Source organism: Diceros bicornis, chromosome 26, assembly GCF_020826845.1.
Source record: "Diceros bicornis minor isolate mBicDic1 chromosome 26, mDicBic1.mat.cur, whole genome shotgun sequence".
Taxonomy (NCBI): Eukaryota; Metazoa; Chordata; class Mammalia; order Perissodactyla; family Rhinocerotidae; genus Diceros; species Diceros bicornis.
The window spans coordinates 20,064,828-20,084,832 of record NC_080765.1 but is presented as its reverse complement, the minus strand read 5'-3'; the positions used below and the strand labels follow the sequence as shown (position 1 = coordinate 20,084,832).

The 20,005-nt window shown below is 43.9% G+C and overlaps 1 pseudogene; it reads right to left on the bottom strand.

Annotated features, from left to right (window-relative positions):
• LOC131422919 (calmodulin-like) overlaps window positions 1-18,136 on the bottom strand; it is a 35,192-nt pseudogene extending 17,056 nt beyond the window's left edge.
• Window positions 18,137-20,005: the final 1,869 nt, after the last annotated feature.

Genomic DNA, 20,005 nt, shown 5'->3' with positions numbered 1-20,005 from the left:
GTAGAGCAGGGACAAAACATTGAGGGAGTTTCTGTAATGGTTTCTGAGTTTTTGTGAAATAGGAGATGGGGTTATTGTCCGCAAGTGAGGGGCAGATGCCTGGGGTTAGGGACGTGAAGAACACAGAGAAGCATCCGGGGAACATAGGAGATAAAAAGCTGGCTCAAGACACGCAGACAACTCCTTGGAAGCAGCAAGGGTTCAGTGGAGGGTGGCAGTCATGAAGTTACAGTTGACCCTAACCTGTGGTCACAGGGCCCTTTCTCCTGTCCCTCTCAGATTGGGTCTGCAAACCTGGAGGGGCCAGCTTCCTTTTCTTTCTTTCCACTCTCCCTTTCTTCTTTCTTCCCTTCTTTCCTTGGCAGGTGGAAATGATGTATCATATACCAGTTATCAATTGATTGCCTCTGAGCTCCAAATCCACCCTTCATGGCCTGCTCTGCAAACGTGGAGATGGGTCCTTTAAATGTTTCCTTTGCCAGCTGACACAATATGAAACATTGTCAGTAGAGGGCACTGGAGAGACATTGCAAGAGGAAGGAGCTTTTCTTGCTGGTTCTGGTGTACTCATCTCCACAGGCACATAGCTTCTCAGCACCAGGCTCCTGCAGTGCGTGATGGTTAGCAGCACCTAGTGGCCAGCAGCTTTCCCCATCGCCTCTCCTGGGTGTTTTGTAGTAGAGTGCCTCCAGTGAGTCATCTCTTCATTAACAGCTTAATCTAGGACCTTGAAAGGTAGACTTCCAGCAAGTTCCAGAGGGGAGATTTCTAGCATGTTCCACCTGTGCTGCACCACAACGATTTCTCTGCCTTTCAATTTCTCCTGACTGTGCCCCCTCCAAGGAGGTCTGGATCTCAGCCCTGGAGAGGGGGAGGAGTCCCTTCCTTGGGCACTCTATCTCAACCTAGGGATACCCTTTATATCTGCTAATCTTATATTCTTTTGAGTTCTCTCTACTTTTCAGTCTCCTGTTACTCTGATCCTCTCCTATAATAATTCTTTATATTAAACTTTACCTGTTCAACTTCTGTGTGGTTTATATCTTCTGATTGGACCTTGACAGATACAGAATTGGTACCAGGAGATAGACCCACAAAGGTGGGATTTGGGGATGGGTTTGGTCATGCTTTTGGCCTTGAGTGCAGTGCTGAGCTCCTTGTCAATGGAAAATGGGATGCTGGTAATTTATGACATGAAGTCACATCACAATTAATCAAACTACCACTTGTTTATTGTGATGAAATGCCAACTGAAGCATGTGCCTTGGAGACTAAGTGGCTACTGCACTTGACAGTTACGACAGTAATGATGACTATGAAGACTGTGGTGTGAGATGGATTCTTCTGAGTGCACTTGAGCACTTACAGAGAGGAAAACAACAAGCTCAGGTCTTTACCTCTCAGCTTAAGTCATGGTTGAAGAACCTGTGAGTTGCTGTGATAGGCCTAAAAGAAGCTCTTACTTCTTATATCCATAGGGCTGACGTTGTTGAAAATCAAACACAAATTTGACTATGTGGGTTGCTAAATTACAACAAGAGTGGAATTCACAGTCTCACCAGTTTCTCATGTGAAAGTTAGGGCATTAATTGGTAAAGAATGGGATCCTAAAACTTGGAATGGGAACATATATTAGAGCCCGGGTGAAACTGACAATTTCTCATGGAAGGTGAGAGGCCAAAGGGGTGGATTATGCCAGTTATTAGTTAATTGTTTCTCAGCTCCAAATCCATCCTTCATTGCCTGCTCTGCAAAAATAAAGATGGGTCCTTTAAATATGTTTTCTTTGCCAGCTAGTATGATGTCCAGCTTTGCCAGTAGAGGGTAACTGGGGGGACATTGCAGGAGGAAGAAGTTTTCCTTCCTGCTTCTGATGTGCTTCTGTCAGCAGACTTCTATGACACGGGCAGCTTCTCCAGTACCCAGCTCTTGCTTCGTGGGTAGCTTCCTTTTCCTGGATGTTGGATCTACTCAGTCACATAGGCTAGAAACCTGCCTATGTGAGTCATACGAAACTTCTCTGTTTCCCCTGATCTCCTATATGTTGATCACCAGGTCAAGTCAATTCTGTCTGCTGCATATTTCTCATCCTCCCTTCCTGCCGCCCCCCCACCCCTACCCCACTCTCCATTCCCACCCCACTGCTTCAGTTAAAACCCTTGGTTAGAGGGTTCAGATAGCTCCTAGCCTACAGCCTCTGCCTGTATTTTCACCTCAAATTAATTCATTCTCCACGCTTCAGACAAGGTGATTTTACTGAAATAAAATCTGATCTTGTTCCCCAGCTTAAATTCTTCAAATGGGTTCCCATTGTTTATAACAGAGGTCTCCAAAATTTGTTCCTACACCCCCATCAGTAAAACACTTTTGAGTGTGCAACCACAATACATGTGCATTAAGTTATGTACACGTTCTACTCTACTCAAAATTATGAATATAATAAAATATATACAAAAAGAGGAATGAAAATGAGCAAGGTAAAAATAAATAGAAATTCAAGTATTTTCTTTCCACATCCCAAGAGTTATTTTTGGAATCTCCTGGGGAGTATTTGCCCACTTTGGATACAACTAATTCATTGGACAAAAGAACTGCTTATCTTGGCAATACAAAGCCCTCACGATGACTTTTATTTGATATTGACAGTTGGCTTAAAAACTACCTTGCCTGTGCCACCTTCTCTTACTTTTCCAGTTGAAGTTGGAGATTTCTGTCTAAGAATCCCATAATCCTTTTTTCATATTTTTATCATAGCAGTTTTCCTTAGGAGCAGCTCCAGAATCTCCACCTAGAAGACTTAGAGGCAAAAATTTGGTTAGAGTAATTGGGTTTGGAGGGGGTTGCAGCTACCTGACTTGTCTTACTGCCAAACACACCCTATTTATTTATTTATATTATTATTTTTTTTGTGAGGAAGATCAGCCCTGAGCTAACATCCGTGCTAATCCTCCTCTTTTTTTTTGCTGAGGAAGACCAGCTCTGAGCTAACATCTATTGCCAATCCTCCTCCTTTTTTTTTTCCCCCAAGCCCCAGTAGATAGTTGTATGTCGTAGTTGCACATCCTTCTAGTTGCTGTATGTGGGACGTGGCCTCAGCATGGCCGGAGAAGCGGTGCGTCCGTGCACGCCCGGGATTCGAACCCGGGCCGCCAGCAGCGGAGTGTGCGCACTTAACCGCTAAGCCACGGGGCGGCCCAACACACTCTTTTTATTTAGATTGTAGGGACTTATTTGGTGTGACTTTAGTAGGGGTGTTGATGGGGATATTGAAGCCTCCTGGCACCCACCCTGTGGCACGTTTGGGGGATTGGTGTGGGGCCTGTCAGGATCTGTTTATAGGGGACTCATCGGGAGGAAAGAGCACCAAGGCACACATGTCTGGCTCAAGAGTGACGGGTCACGGTCAAGAGAAAAGTGGATCTGAGAGGCCCACTCAGCCTGTTCCTCTCATCAACCTCCAGCCCACAGCCATGTTAGAGAGGCCAACGGCGTCAGACCCTACATGGGCCATGGTGAGCCATTTAGGATGTGTGGTGGCATGCCGCTGTGGGGTTTGGAGCCAGGGAATTATATAGTATGGTTCACCTTTTACATACACCACTCTGGCTGTCTTGTGGAAACTAGATTGTAAAGAGACAAGTGGAAGTAGGGTCAGCTTTGTGTGGGTTCTGTGGTAACAATGGGGCCTCAGGTGGGCCATGGCTCTGGCAGTCATTGCTACACTGGGCCCCAGCAATGCCAGGAGACATGATTAAGAGCATGCCACATTAGAGGAAGATCAAACGGGGTAGCCAAGAGCACAAGTGACGTACACCCTAGGCAGCTCAGGAATTTACAGGAGACGGAGTTCCCAGAGAGCAAGTAGGGTAGGAGCAAAGCCAATGACATTCTTCCATGACTATGATGGTGGCCTAATTTTTCATCTCCAGGCTGGCATTAGCATGGCCTGGGAAACATGGATTATACCTTTTTTGCCATTTGCTTTTTATCTATCATTAAGAATTTACTTTTTGATTCATAAAGTGTGAACATATATAAACATTCATTGTGAAAGAGATATTTGAATACCTAAAAATTGATAAGCTTCCTCGGGCTTTTGAAACCACCCTTAGAACAAACACTAGAGAAGTACAAAGTATCATTATTAGTGAAAGTGAACAGAGATGACCACAAGTCAAAAGTACTTTGCACTTCAACCACCTTCCAGCAGAACATCTCAAAGGGCTGGATATATCTGAACATCAGACTCTTCCACATACATCAGGAGGCTCTGTAATTATTACTTCTCTTAAGCCCTAAGTATGACCCTTGTCAGGGTGAAATCAGTAGCTATTTCCCAAATCATAGAGATATTGGATAACAGCTTTGGTCATGAGGTGGGTATTTCATTTGTCATAACAAGTTCCTGGACTGGGCAGATAGAGTATTGCAGAAATGTGTGTGCGAACACTCACGTGCACACAAGTGGGAGTGGTGGTGGGGGGTTGAACTTGATAAAACCAGCAGGACGCAAGCTGGTAGGAGGGACATTGGCTTTGGCATCAGGCAAAGTTCTGACCCTGCCCTTACTAGCTGTGTGACTCTAGAAAATTAACAAATACCCATTAGCCTCAGTTTCCCCTTCTGGAAAATGAAGATTATAATTCCTACCTTGATGAGTTATATGTGGATTAGATGATCCAATATGTGCAAAATATCTAGCACATAATAGGTGCTGAATAACTATTATTTCCAGTAGCTCATTCTTAAGGACTGTTTAATTTAAAAAATTTTAGAATGACTATTGTTTTTGTAAAAATAATTTGTAATTATGTAAAATTCAAATCATAGACAAAAATACAAAGAAGAAAGTAACAAATCATGAAATTTCCTACCACCAAGAAATAGCTATTTTAACATTAGGTGATAATCATTTCATACCTCTTTCTGTGCAAATAGGTAGTTTAATAGGTAGTTGGATAAATGAATGGATTAAAAATAACTTTATACATTTTGTATGTATTTTAGTATAAATACATATTTTAACTTTAATTTTGCTTGATATAACAGAAGCTAATGAAACTAAAGTAAGATGAAAGATTTTCTTTTTTTGTTTAATAATTTTATTTATTTATTTTTCCCCCAAAGCCCCAGTAGACAGTTGTATGTCATAGCTGCACATCCTTCTAGTTGCTGTATGTGGGACGTGGCCTCAGCATGGCCGGAGAAGCGGTGCGTCAGTGCGCGCCCGGGATCCAAACCCCGGCCGCCAGCAGCGGAGCGCGCGCACTTAACTGCTAAGCCACCAGGCCGGCCCGAAGATGAAAGATTTTCTGAACTTCAGATAAATGCTTATGTACAAGCAATATTTGTTTCTTCAAGATTCACTGAGATTATGAAAAAAGATCATAAAAATATAATGCTTCTTTTTAATCTGAAGTTTCCATTTTAACTCATATGTGCTTTATCTCCTGAAGTGGTGCGTGTTTGAGAGTTTCTGCATAATGCGTTTATACTTGGATGACATCTTTCTGGGTGGAATATTCTTGATTCACTTTCCTTTTCTTTAGCCCTTCCTTTGAGCTATGACTCTGGCATCGCCAGGTGCTAGCTGTGGCTATGGGTAGTTCTGAGGCTAGCTGAAGGTTCTTCTCACGTGTAAGTCGTGTTTTCCTGCCCAAAGGCCTGTGGAATGCTTTCTTTATCCTTGCAGTTCAATAGCTTAGCCAGGATTGGCTCTGGACCAGTCATTCTATATTAATTTTTCCAGGTAGTTGGCGTGCCCTTTGACTACTGATTACATTCTTCTATATCTCTGCATACTTTTCCTGGTCCATTTTTAGGTTCTCTGCCTCAAGGTCACCAATTGACAACCTGGTATTGGATTGTCTCTTTCTAATGCCCATAATTATTCATTCTTTTCAGATGCTTTAATCTAATTATTTTTATCTAATTATTTTAATCTAATTATTTTATTTTTATCCTCTGGATTCACTATGATTATCTCAAGCATTTCCTCTGTTGATAATTTAAATTTTTGATCATGTCGGTTCTCTTCCTTGTGTCTAATTGATTAGATTTTAATGGTGGTGTTTTGGTCCTCTCTTTGCTTCCTTAGTTCTATCATCTCCCTTTTCATCTCATTCTGTGTGTCATTTTCTTATGCTTGTGCTCTTACTTCCTGATTCATCTATAGCGCAAAGCTCTTGTAGGGGCATTTTCTTCTAATTTGGGGCTACATTTTCTTCCAAACAGGCTTCTAAATGTTGTAGCATCTCTAGGACTGGTCCTCTTCTCTTCTTTGTCTACATCCTCTGGCTAGGTGATCTCTTCTATCCTATGACTAAATGCCATGTATATGCTAACAACTGGCAAATTTATGTCTTTAGCCTACACCTATCTCTTAAACTCAAGTTAAATTTCAATTGATTTCTTGACATTTCCACTTGTATATCTAATATGCATCTCAAAATCCAAATGTCCTATCTGAAACTCTTGGTTTTCATCTCCTGCCTCTCAGTCACCTGTTCCTCCTTTATTTTTCTCCATCAGAGTAAATTGCATCAATACTACACTGTTCCTCAAGCCAAATGCCTCAGAGTCATCCTTCTCCCCACATCCAATCCACTATCAAGACCTGTTATTTCTACCTTCCAAGTGTGTCCTAGCATTCTGCGCATCTTTCATCTCCATTCCATTGTCATTTCTTGCCTGGATACTGCACTGACTTCTAGTTGGCCTCCCTTCTTCGACTGTTGCCCCCCAATAATTTATTTGCCCCTCAGGAACGAGGATGTGGTAGTTTAAAACATGTCTGCAAATTCTTTGACACTTCTGTCATCAAGAGAGGGAATCTAGTTCCCCTTCTCCTGAATATGGACTTAGTTACATACTTCTAAAAATAGGATGCCCATGACTTCCAAGGCTAGGTCATAAAAGATGATACAGCTTCCACCTGCCTCTGTCTCCTGGGATGGTTGCTCTTGGAACCCATTTGCCATTCCTTAAGAGAGCCAGGCCACGTGAAGAGGTTACATGTAGGTGTCCCACTGGACAGCCTCAGCTGAGGTCCTAGCCAACAGCCCACATTAACCACCAGATATTTAAGTGAGGAAACCTTGAGATGACTCCAGGCCCAGCCATTGTTTAAAGGCAGCCACATAAGAGACTTTGAGCAAGAACCACCTAGTTGAGTACAGTCAGCCTCCAGAACTGTGAGAATAATAATGAGTGTTGATGTTATTTTACACCACAAAGCTTGAGGTAGTTTGTTGCACAGTGATAGATAACTAATACACAGACTGATTTTCAAACATAAATGATATTATGTTACTCTCCCACTTGACAGCATTTAATATTTTAGATTTGAGTTGAAAATAAAATCAAGACCAAATCCTAGCATGATCCGGCCCTGCCTGCCATCTTCTATCTCTTCCCTTTTGCTCATTGTGCTCCAGCCACATGGGCTTCCTTTTCTTTGCTCCTGTAAGCACCAAGTGTTTTCTCTCCTCAGGACCTTTGCACGTGCTCTTCCCCTACATGAAATGGACTTCACATGTCTCTTGCCATGGGTGGATCTTTCTCATCTCTCAGGCCTCAGCTCAAGCATCACCTCTGTGGAAGATTTCTCTCCCGCCCTGTCTAAAGAAGGAACTCATCCTCCGCTCCATCACATCACTCTGCTTAGTTCCCTCAGAGCAGACATCACACTCAAAAATTAGCTTGTTATTTGTTATTTTTTTAAGTTGTATGTCCTTCTTCCCAAATTAGAACATAAGCTGCATATGGCAGGAGTCTCATCTTGTTCATTCTCAGAACCTAGTTAGCACTTGGCACCTAGTGTGCACACAATAAATGTCTTTAGAATGAATGAGTATCAAGGGAGGGAGATTTTGAGATTTGCCACTCTCATATGGAAATCCTACCTAACATTGAAATGTTCCATCTGATGGCGTTTCCTATTATTGAATCCGAACTAATTAAAAAAGAATAACCTTTTGTTGGTTGTCGTCACTCTTTTTTTCATTCGTTCATCAAGTACAAGATTCCTTCTCCCAGAAGGTGGGGGTAAACAAACACTAAGCATTAAAGATATAATGTAATGTGAGGATGTGATAAATCTATAAAGAAAAATAAAGCAGGGCAAAGGGTTAGAGAGTGATGGGGGACTGTTTTAGATGGAATGGTCAGGAAAGGCCTCTTCAAGGAGGTGACTTGAGCAAAGACCTGAACGAAGTGAGATACGGAGCCACGTGAAGATTCAAGATCTGAGAGTCTTCCAGCAGAGAGATCAGCAAGTGCAAAGTCCCTGAAAAAGGAGTAGCCTGGTGTGTTTGAGGAACAGCAGGGAGGCCACTGCGGCAAGAGCAGGGAAAAGAGGCAGAAGATGAGGTCAGAGGGGTCACGGGGGCCAGTCAGGAAGGGTTTCAAGGGACAATAATGAGGAGCTACCACTTCAGCTTCCTTTAATCACTTCAGGCCAAGTTCTGAGCAGGGCCCCTGAGAAAATGTGGCCCGGCTCCGGATCCCTTCATCCTCACATGCAGCGTCTGTGGAGGGCCAGCGGGGTCACACTGAGGAGGCTTCTTGGGAAATTGTTGGCTCCTCAAAATCAACATCTTGATCCATTCCTTCCATACCGGAGAATGGCCTCTCTCTCCTCATACATTGGCTCCATCCAATTGGAACCAGAGTGGAGTGTGTCTTAGTTCAGGAGTGTGTGTTGTTAAAGAGTTCACGCAAACAGAAATCCTTGTCACAGGCTCCCAGTCAATGTGTCTTAGTGATGACTCAAACCAGCCCTTCGGCAACAGTGGGCTTCTAAATGATCAAAGTTCCCCGAATATCTCTTTTCCCAGGTTTGAAAATGAAACCCACGCTTTGAGAGGGAGAAAGAAATGGGGAAGAAAAAAGGCCGAGAAACCAACCAAGATTGCCCGTATAAACACAAAGCCCCTTAAAAATGGTGTTACTTCCACTAATACCTCTGATTGACCTTTTTTTTCAGTTTCTTTGAATTACCTATGTTTTTAAATGTTTCCAAATGGTATTTAAACTGTTTTCCTTCTCAGTAAATTCGAATGTTGAGTGTCTATCTGTCATTGAATGAAGCAAATATTTTATACTTGGGAAACCATTTTTAAAATGATTGGATTATAGAAAGGAACGGACAAGACTGGCAGCAAGGCAGAGGAGGGTGTCACCGTGGCTGTGTCCCTCTGCTCCTCACCACCTCCTCAGTCCCCTGCCCCCCCCCCCCCACGCAACCCAGGACCGCTCTCTCAGCATGCTTAAGTGGCATAGTGTGCAGAAGGAGGGATTACCAACTGGAATGTCCAAAAGTCATAACTCTTGGCTTCATGGAGTTAACTTTAATTTATTTACTCAGAAAATTCATTAAATGAGCACATTATCTGAGGGCTTCTGAATATCAACACCAACTGTGATCTACACCAATAACGTTATTGGATTCTTAAAACAAGCTTCATTTTGTAATGGTGAAGACAGGCAGCCAGGGTGGGTGAGTTGTCCACAATCTGGCAGCAAGCCAGAGACCCTGTGGCCCTCTGCAGGCACTTGGGGTCAGAGTATGTTGTCTGGCTGCATGGTGGCATGCATTCTTCCTCCTCTATCCTCAGTGACTGGCACTGCCGTGTGTCATACCCGGCCATCTAACCTGGGGACCTGGGAACCTTCTTTGGTTCCTCTTTACCCTTGCCACTAGATCTACCTGCTGTCCAAGTCTTACGTGGTTGTACCTCTGGACCACCTCTCCTGTCTGCCTCCCCTGCCCTTCATCCCCACCGTTGTCGTTTCAGTCTAGCTATAATCATTTCTGGCCTAGAGCTCTGCAGTAGCTCCTAGTTAGAGTCTTTCAATCAAAGATAGAGCTCTTACAAAATAGCTAAATTTAAACACTTACCAGTATTATCACGCACTGCCTTTTAAATGATCCAGGTAGCATTTCTGTATTTCTAAAATGTTTAAGCATTCTAATTTCCATATGATCCTAAAAAGGACACAATTTGACCCCCGAACTCATCAAGTTGTATGCATTAAATACGTACAGCTTTTTATGTGTTAATCATACCTCAATAAAGTGTGGGGAGGGGGAGACACAACTTTAAAGAAACCAAGTGTAGGTACCTTTTTCATTAACTTTAATCGTTATTAACTTACTTCAAGTAATCTCATTAGGCCATAACGAAAATGATCTTTGTAACTCATTGGATTTTCTGAGACCCCAAAGTTATTGCTAATGTATTTTACTATTACTAGAAGTGGAAAATCATTTTCCATTTCCACTTTGCTTAAGTATTTAGTTAAGCTTTATTCTGGTTCACCAGAACAAAGGCATCCCTGGCTGCCCTGGAGTGAATGCTTGCATTGTCTGACTTTATTGTGTCCTATTTTCATGGGGAAAATTCCAGAGGTGGTGGGGAGCCGATTGTACTAGCTCACGGCTTTCTTGCCTAACTAAATGCTTGAAGAACAGGCATGGACTTGGGACTATGAGAGATAAGCCAAAGTAGGGCTTGGAATACTTTCTTGTGCTAAATATAGAATTGGAGGGGAGAGCAGTGAAGCAAGAGCTTGAACCCGCCCCCAACTTTCTTGGGGATTTCCCTAGTTCTCGCTCAAGTCCTCCTTCTTTTTCTCCCTCCTCCTCTATCTTTCTCTCTTCTCCTTTTTTTCTGGTATTCTGGAAACCACAGGGAATAAATAAATACTAATCTCGTTTCCATGGGCAATATTTTAATGGAGGACAGTCCAATAAACACTATTTCTGATAAAAATACCTGCTTAACTCTCAAAATGTTGTTCTTTTCACCCTTCATTTTCTCCTTTCCTTACCTCTTAGCATCCAATTTCTTTTTTTTTTTTTTTAATTTTTATTTTATTTTTTCCCCCGAAGCCCCAGTAGATAGTTGTATGTCATAGTCGCACTTCCTTCTAGTTGCTGTATGTGGGACGTGGCCTCAGCATGGCTGGAGAAGTGGTGTGTCGGTGCGCGCCCGGGATCCGAACCCCGGCCGCCAGCAGTGGAGTGCGCACACTTAACCGCTAAGCCACGGGGCCAGCCCCTCCAATTTCATTGAATGCCTCTGGATACAACTTTCCTCCTTTGACTCTTTGGTCTTTTCGATGTGCTGTCTTGCATTTCTATGTTTTTTATCTGGAACTAAAACTTAAATTTTATTTGGGCTGAGGGAAAACATACAGAAAAGCAGACAAATTATTTCAGTCTCCATTAGCATTAACATCAAATATCTTTTTGGGTTTATCCTCTTTCCCATCTGGTCCCTGCCAATTGGCCAGTTGTAAAGTCTTATACAGAGTAGTAACAGTCAATGCTGTCCTCAGGTTTGAATGCTTTCCTTTTACTTCAAGAGGAAAGTAACTTTTACCCCTGTTTGATAAGCCTGGTTTCTACTCACCTAACTAGGAAAAATAAATGTGTTTTTTCTGTCACCTCAGGCATCTGGGAAGGAGTTTGAAGAGGGGCCAAACCTTCCCGGCCTTTGCCCTCAATTGCAAACAGAGTGGAATGTCTTTTAGTTCAAGAGTTTGCGCTGCTCAAGGGTTTTCACAAACACCAAGTTGAGAAATACTGCTTGCTGGATGGGGTGCAAAAGGCGAAGGACGAACTGGTTGTCCCCTGAGGTGAAGACGTTGCTGTGTTGGCTTTAGCTGTTCCATACTGGACCCCTTGTGGGAATGGCTGACCTAAGTGTCACTCTTCTCTGTCTACTTGGTGAGTTACTCAGCCTCTTTGGAACCCAATTTCCTCAACTTTAGGGGTGAGACTAGAAGTTCCCTAAGATCCTTTCATCCTGGCCATTCTCTGAGTTAATTAATGAGATTTGTTTTTCAATAAGCATACTCCCAAAACAGTGCTGTGGTCCTCAAGGTAGGCCTTACATGTATCCCTATAATCTTGTAATAACCCAAAATGAGGGGGGAGTATTTGAGGGAAGGGACCTTTCTTCCCTCCTCCCCACTCTCCCTCCCTCCTTCCTTCCTTCTTCCCTTCCTTCCTGGCTTCATTGCTTTATATGTATATATATTTTGTTGTTGTTGTTGAGGAAGATTTGTCTGAGCTAACATTCATACCAATCTTCCTCTATTTTTTAGTATGTGGGTTGCCAGCACAGTGTGGCTGCTAACAGAGTGGTGTAGGTCTGTGCCCAGGAACTGAACCCAGGCCGCCAAAGCAGACCGAGCTGAACTTAACCACTAGGCCACTGGGGCCAGCCCCTTCATTGCTTTGTCTTTTTTTTTTTTTTTTAGTGAGAAAGATTAGCCCTGAGCTAACATCTGTTGCCAATCCTCCTCTTTTTTTGCTGAGGAAGATTGGCCCTGGGCTAACATCTGTGCCCATCTTCCTCTACTTTATATGTGGGACGCCTGCCACAGCGTGGCTTGATAAGCGGTGCATATGTCCACGCCCAGGACACGAACCTGTGAACCCCAGGCCACCAAAGTGGAGTGTGTGAACTTAAACACTACGCCACCAGGCCGGCCCCTCTTCATTGCTTTTTTATAGTCTTATTTACCTTCTACAGTCTTTTGTCTTTTGAGGCTAGAGTTGAGATTTATAAACAGCCATTTGAGCCAGATCTTGTGAATAAGTGAGTGGTTAAGCATGATGCCACATCTTCTGCTATAACAGTTTCCCAGAGTGCCTGCTGTGAACTCTGAAGTGCTGTCTGCCAGTCACTGGGCCACAGTTCACAATTGCCAAATTCAGTATTGCATATGAAAAATATCCTTAATGTGAAAGGAGTAAAGCACTAGGGCCTTCCCTTTCTTTTGATCTGTTTATTTTCTTGGTTCAGAATTTTTGTTTATTTATTTATTTATTTTTAAGAATTCTTTCTTTTTTTTTTTTTAATTTTATTTATTTATTTATTTTTTCCCCCAAAGCCCCAGTAGATAGTTGTATGTCATGGTTGCACATCCTCCTAGTTGCTGTATGTGGGACACGGCCTCAGCATGGCCGGAGAAGCGGTGCGTCGGTGCAAGCCCGGGATCCGAACCCGGGCCGCCAGCAGCAGAGCACGCGCACTTAACCGCTAAGCCACGGGGCCAGCCCTGGTTCAGAATTTTTAACTGCTGATTTTGATGTCTGGTTTTGGTTGTACTAGACACTTCCACTACTTTTTTCTTTAAAACTCGCTGATTTGTCCAGCTCCTTAGAGAGATTTTTGGTGTTTTACATGTCAAAATATGTGAACTAATAATTGCAGAAACATTCTACATGTTCCAGGTTACTTTAAAAATTAGACCAAGTCTTTATTTACCATTTACTTTTCAGCTTTCATCAAAGCAGTTAACCATCATTTAAAGAGAATAGAATCTTCTGACCTTTCCACCATTTTCACAGGTTATAGGGTGCCTGCATGGGCATTGGTGAATGTTACAGGCAGATGGTTTCTAGCCCAGTATAACTAGGATACCATTTCTAACCATGTCATTGTGCATATGTAGAATGAAAAGCTACTTGGCAGGGGGCTATATCAGGAATTCAGGCATCATGTGGGTGACTGGATTTACAAGGCCTTTTCTTTTCAGCCAGAAAATTCTACATTTCTGTCATTCTGACCCCTTCCCTACCTTCCATACACCATCTGTGGTAGGCAGCTTCTGACATGCCTCCCAATAATCCTGCCTCCTGGTATTCACTCCCTTCTATAATACTTTCCTCTTAAGTGTGGGTTGGACCTGGTGACTTGCTTCTAAGGAATAGAATACACAAAGGTCATGGGATGTCACTTCCATGATTAGGTTACAAAAAATTGGGACTTCCATCTTACTAGCACTCTCTCTTGCTGGCACTCTTTCTTGCTCTCTCTGCTTGCTCTCTCTGATGAAGCAAGCTGCCATATGGAGAGGCTCAGATGACAAGGAACTGAGAGTGGCCTCTGGGCAAGAGTCATCAGGGAACTGAGGGCCCCCAGCCCAACAACCAGTGAGGAAGTGATTCCTGCCACAACCATGTGAGGGAGCTTTGAAGCAGATTCTTTCTGCAGTCGAACCTTCAAATAAGACTGCAGCCTTGGCTGACACCTTGATGCAGCCTTGTGAGAAATCCAGAGACAGAGGACCCAACTAGGCTGAGGATTCCTGGGAGCCTGGCTTCCTGACTGAGAGAAACTGTGAGATAATAAATTGCTGTTTTAATCTACTAAAGGTTTTAGGGTATGGGGATAATTTGTTATGTAGCAATAAGTAACCAATACATCATCCAAGACTGTCAAGAACTCTTACTCTCTTAACATTGTTCTATCTACCAGAACTCCTTTTAACGTGTTAAGTATTTTGTTTACAGATTTAATTTTATCGAAATTTGCTAGCAAAGGGGTTCAACTTGCTCATCTTGAAACTTCCCTTTAGCTGTAAATTTCAGAGTCAAATTCTTTGCTCCAAAAAACAATCATTCATTTTTTCATCTTCATGAAATAAGAAGGCTTAATTAGCTTGCTGTGCAGAGGGCTGCTGGTGTGAGTGGATTCAGGGGCAGGGTGTGCTGCCACGACCCCGATAAGCTCCTCTGCACCTCCACCCTCTGGAGAAGCTCAGGGTCCTCACTGCCAGCCACCTGTCTCCCACTATGGGTGGGCTCTGACTCAAACAATTACAGTTTCTTCTTATTGTGGTTTCTGTCACATAGCATTATTAAAGATACTTCTGGGATTCCTTTTTTGTTTCTTTTTCAAGAACATTTGAATTTATAGTAAAAAAGTGCCAGAGTCTCTTCTCTTCTATTTTTCCTTCAAGGGTGTTGAGGCAAAGACAGGTTAAGTGGCCCACCCCTGGGCAGACCCTGGACTCCTTCCTCCATGTGGTGGGGCGTCCCTAACCTTGAAGTACTTTCATTGAGAAATGAACTTTAGGTCCCCTTTAGAATGGTGACAATGCTACTAGCACATCCTGAATCTCCTGCCTTGGACATTTCATGCTACTGCCTAAATTCTCTAGAGTTGTATGAAAGTGCCACTGTCAGCTTTAAACTATTTTCCCTCTTTCCTTTTCTTTCTATTTTCCCTATTTTCTGCCCCTTTCTCTCTCTCTTCATACCACCTTCCTATATCACTTGCTATAGGTAAAGACATTAAAAGAGGTTTTTTTTTTTTTTTAAAAAAAAAACAACAGATTGATATACTTCAATTAAAAATTGAAACAAATAACAAATTCCAGAATTCTTTCCCTCTCAGCCCAGACATTCTAACAAGCCTCGACGGCCTCCATTTTGAGACTACAGTCTGTGGCCAGGGCCTGACCAACAGGTTCTCTGGTGTACAGTGGAGGTTGTTGTGGAGTAACAGGTTTCCTGGGGCGGCATCCGTCTGAGTAAATGGAAGGTCACGTCAACAGCCATGAATATTCCAAATGTCTCTGGGTTTTACCCTCACTGCTATTGTAGGGTCTTCCTCCTGCCCTTGAAGGGAGTTTTCTAGGATATCTTACCGATGCTCCTGAGAACTGGCAGGTTTGCTACCCCAGGACATCTGCCATGTTTTTCTCCCCTGCTCTGGCCTCCTTGGTTGATGCCCACAGCCCCTTGGCAGGCCTTCCCCCTGCTGGGCCAGTGGCATCCTTGTAGACACTGGTGTCCCTGCTGAGGACACTGTGCTCTGAAGCTTCTGGAGTTAAATAATGCTTAAAGTGCCAGTATTGATCAAGGCCCTATGGGCAAGCATCACAATCAACTCTGGCTAATTTAAAAAGAAAAGGAATTTATTAAAAGAATATTGGATAGTTTACAAAATCCCTGGATGGTCAGGGAAACATAATGAGAAGCACTATAGACAGCAAGAAAGGCTGAGATTCCTTCTGGGAGCCGCTCTGGTGAAGACATTTCTCCCTGATGTCTTGGCTGGACACCTGGCATGCTCCCACCCACTGGCACCAGAACCCTGTCACTGTCACCTCCAGAAATTAGATGTAAATGCTGTCACTACATCTACCCTCCCTGACACAAGGCCCATGGGTCTCTCCACACCCTACCACCAGCAGAACTTGGAAAAGTGAGCCTCTGGTGTTTCCAGCTCTTTCAGTGGGGAGGGGGGCTCTGCCTCCTTAGGTGGGAGATTGCCCAAATGTAGGAGAGGTTTAGATCCTGGTACCTAGGAGAGACCAGATGTCTACTGTAGTGGGGCTAGATCCCTTGATGCCCTTGATACTCGGAGTCTCCCAGACCTCTCTGAGCCACACTGACATTTGTGCACCAAAGTGCATGGTGTGGGCCCCAGTGGCCATGGGATCACTTGTGAGAACTACTCCTTCAGCCTCCAGCTGTGGCCCCTCCTTCCCCACAGTCAAGTCTGACTCCTGGTGATCTCTTCATGCCCCTCCTTGCCTCCTCCAAAACACCTATGAAATCTGTTCTTGGTGGGGCCATCTCACCTGTCCAGGGTGATAGTTCTCCCACTACAGCAGAAGTCAGAAATCATGAAAATTCTCTCCCAAATACATGACCACCTCCTGAATAGGGAAGTGGTTGAGGGGGTCCTGGTAGGTGTGACAGGGTATTCTGGTAGGCAGGAGCTGAGACTTACATGTGTTCAGTGTCTGGGCCTAAATGGCTCCCTTCCTCCCAAGTTTCCATATGCATCTACTGACTTATACAAGGGACCCTGGGGGAAAATTGACTTCAATCCTGTCCACAATTTAGAACTATATGAGTTTGTCAGAGGGACTTGTTGAGACCAGTGGAAGCAGACTATGGAGTGTACCATATTCCTAATGGCATCTGGTAGGATAGCCAGATGTTTAAACCGGGCCAGGGTGAAGAGGGAGGAGCAGGTTTACAGAGGGAACGGCACCAAGTCTGAGGTCAGAACCCATCCTGGGAGTGTCTTTGCTCCAGGAAGAAGAACAACCTTGTGTGTCAGTCGAGAAAATGGTTTTACCCCAATCCATCAGTTTGGGGTCCAGATAATAGTCTCCCAGCCTCCACAACTGAGCATAGTACTGAGGGAGGGAGTTGTTTATTTGTTTTACTTGCTTTTTATGGACGTTTGTGGCTGGGGAATCAGCAGGCTTCTGCCCCTCAGTAGTGGGGTGACAGCAGGATATGGCGGCAGGTCAGCTCAGAGGTGGTTCCTCTGGGGAAATGTTGGGCTGCCTGCCTGAGTTTGGGATTGGTGGCAATAATTAGGCTGAGGCAGTGGCAGCAGCGGGTTGCAGCCAGTCGGTGTGCGGTCCACTCACTGGCATCTTTGAGAAGCTGTGGGGACCAGTAGCTGCAGGGTCTTGGCTCAGTCAGCAGGGACACTAGCAATGGTGGAAGATTTACAGGCAGTGACGATGAAGCAGGGAAATAGAGGACAGAGGCAGTGTTGTACTTGGGCTCAGAGAGGCACTTCTAAGAACCTGTGCGGGCCATGACTGCACAGTCCTGGTTCAGTGAGTAATGAAAAGATTGATGATGGTAATGGTGATAAAAATAGCTAGTATTCAGGCTGGCCTGGTGGCGTAGTGGTTGGGTTCGCTTGCTCTGCTTCCGTGGCCCAGGCTTCACACGTTCGGATCCCAGACGCGGACCTACGCACTGCTTATCAAGCCACGCTATGGCAGGTGTCCCAAATATACAGTGGAGGAAGATAGGCACGGTTGTTAGCCCAGGGCCAACCTTCCTCAGCAAAAAGAGGAGGATTGGTAACAGATGTTAGCTCAGGGCTAATCCTCCTCACCAAAAAAAAAAAAAAAAAAAAGCAAACTAGTATTTATGTAGCATGTCATGTACTATTCTAAGTGCTTTCCAGGTATTTATTCGCTTAGTCCTCAAACAACCTTATTAGGTGGATATTATTATTATCCTCCTTTTACAGATGAGAATCTTAGGCTTGAGAGGTTCTTACGGGGCAGATTGCATTTTCCAAAGACGGCTGCCACAATATCTCCTAACCCATATGTTACTCTCCAATGTGACCTTGATCCTCCTATCATTGAGAGATGGGATCTATTCCCCGCCACTTGAATCCCGGCAGGCTTCTGACTCTTGTCACCTATAGAATGCAGTGGAAATGAGGAATGTGACTTCCAAAGCTAGGTCCAAAAAGGAGATGAGCTTTTCACCTTGTTTACTGGAATACTTACCCTGGATCCCTGAGCTGCCATAGAAGCAGACTGACTGCCCCGAGACCACCATGCCATGAGGAAGCTCAAACTAACTCACATGGAGTGACCACATAGAGAGGTCCTGAAACTACATGAAAAGGGAGAGAGAGACTCAGCCAGCCCCAGCTGCTCCACCCGCCTGCTATTCGTTCCAACCTCTGATTTCAGCCACATGAGAAACACTGAGCTGGCCAAGCCCTTCCTGAACTCCCACCCCACAGAAACAATGAGAAATAATAAAATGATGGTTGCTGTTTTAGCCCACTAAGTTTTAGGATAATTTGTAATGCAGCAAGGAGATACGTGACAAGTAACTTACCCGCAGCTTGTAAGTGGTCGAGCTGAGATTTGAACCAGCAATCTGGTGAACAAAAAAGACAGTACATGCACACATGAAGACATTTATTTTTTTAATAATTTTATTTATTTATTTATTTTCCCCCAAAGCCCCAGTAGATAGTTGTATGTCATAGTTGCACATCCTTCTAGTTGCTGTATGTGGGACGCGGCCTCAGCATGGCCGGAGAAGCAGTGCGTCAGTGCGCGCCCGGGATCCGAACCCGGGGCACCAGCAGCAGAGCACGCGCACTTAACCACTAAGCCACCGGGCCGGCCCGAAGACATTTTTTTGAGACCTCCAGATATACCTGGGAAGGGGAACTGATTCTTGCATAATCATCTGGTGTTCAAGATTCATAAGATTCAGTTATAATTTTAAAGTGACCTTGTTTGTACCGACAAGTTGATGAGGTCTGGGATACTCAAATTACACAGCAAAGTCAGACTTTTTCTTTTAAAAAATATGTCTGGCTTCTTTCTCGCATGTGAATGACAAGAGTTAAAAGTGCTTCTCAAAGACTCACCCTGGAGGGGAGACGCTGGTTAAAAAACACAGATTCCTGGGCCGGCCTGTGGCTTAGCAGTTAAGTGCGTGCGCTCTGCTGCTGGCGGCCCGGGTTCAGATCCCGGGCACGCACGGTCGCATCACGTGTGAGGCCATGCTGTGGCGGCGTCCCACGTAAAGTGGAGGAAGATCGGCTGGATGTTAGCACAGGGCCAGTCTTCCTCAGCAAAAGAGGAGGATTGGTAGATGTTAGCTCAGGGCCTATCTTCCTCAAAAAAAATAAAAACAGATTCCCGAGTGCCACCTGGATCTCTGAATCTGAATCTCTTGGAGGTAGGACTAGGAATCTGAATTTTTAACTCCAGCTGATGCTTAAGGACATTAGAATTTGAAAACAGCTGCTCTATAGCCAACATCATTTAACCTGGAGAATATTCGAGGTAGGGCTTACTGATAACCCTCCCCAGGAAAATCATACACTCACCAACCCTTCAATTAATGTTACCACCTGAACTTCCCTGATCATACAGATCACTTAGAGGGCTTGACAAAATACACATTCCTAGGCCTCTCCTCTGGTGGGAATCAGATATGAAGCAAAGCCCAGGAATCTGCATTTTAAATTCGTTAGTAAGTGTTCTTCTAAGTAACTACACAAATCGAGGTGTTTCATGGAGTTATTGGAATATAGATCAGTTAAATTTTGGATAGCATTTACCCAATATGATAATTTTAGTTTTCAAATAGCAGTTTATTTTAAGCCATCGCTTCTGGAAGAATTTAATTTCACCAAATGCTGCATTTTTCTTTTACCCAGAGAGACAAGGATTAAGACAACAAGAGTTAGCATTTATTGAGCACTTACTATGTACCAGGCACCATGCATTTAATCCTTCTCAAACTCTCTGAGGTAGGTACTGTTTCCATCCCCATTTTGTGGATGAAGATACTGAGGCAGAGGGAAGTTAAGCACTTTTTTTTTTTTTTTTAATTTTATTTATTTATTTTTCCCCCAAAGCCCCGGTAGACAGTTGTATGTCGTAGTTGCACATCCAT